Genomic DNA, 349 nt, shown 5'->3' on the forward strand with positions numbered 1-349 from the left:
CACATACAATATCCAGCTCACTCGATTGGTATTCACCCAACTTCACAAATTGACGCCTCTGTGTCAAATAACTTTTAATCAATTTCAGAACCATTCTTCTGATCCCATATTTTTCTAACTTGTCCATTACTAATTCATGATTGATTGTGTCAAATGCTTTTTTTAGGTCAATAAATATTCCCATCGTGTATTTCTTCTCATCCATAGCACTTGTAATGTCCTCCATCAGGTCGGTAATGGCCAAAGATGTCAATCGGTTCGACCTAAAACCGTATTGGCAATCAGAGAGGATTTTATTTTTTCAATGAATGTATCTAATCTGTTATTAAAGAGTTTTTTCAGAATTTTT

The sequence above is a fragment of the Monopterus albus genome, unplaced genomic scaffold (assembly GCF_001952655.1).
Source record: "Monopterus albus unplaced genomic scaffold, M_albus_1.0 scaffold70.1, whole genome shotgun sequence".
Taxonomy (NCBI): Eukaryota; Metazoa; Chordata; class Actinopteri; order Synbranchiformes; family Synbranchidae; genus Monopterus; species Monopterus albus.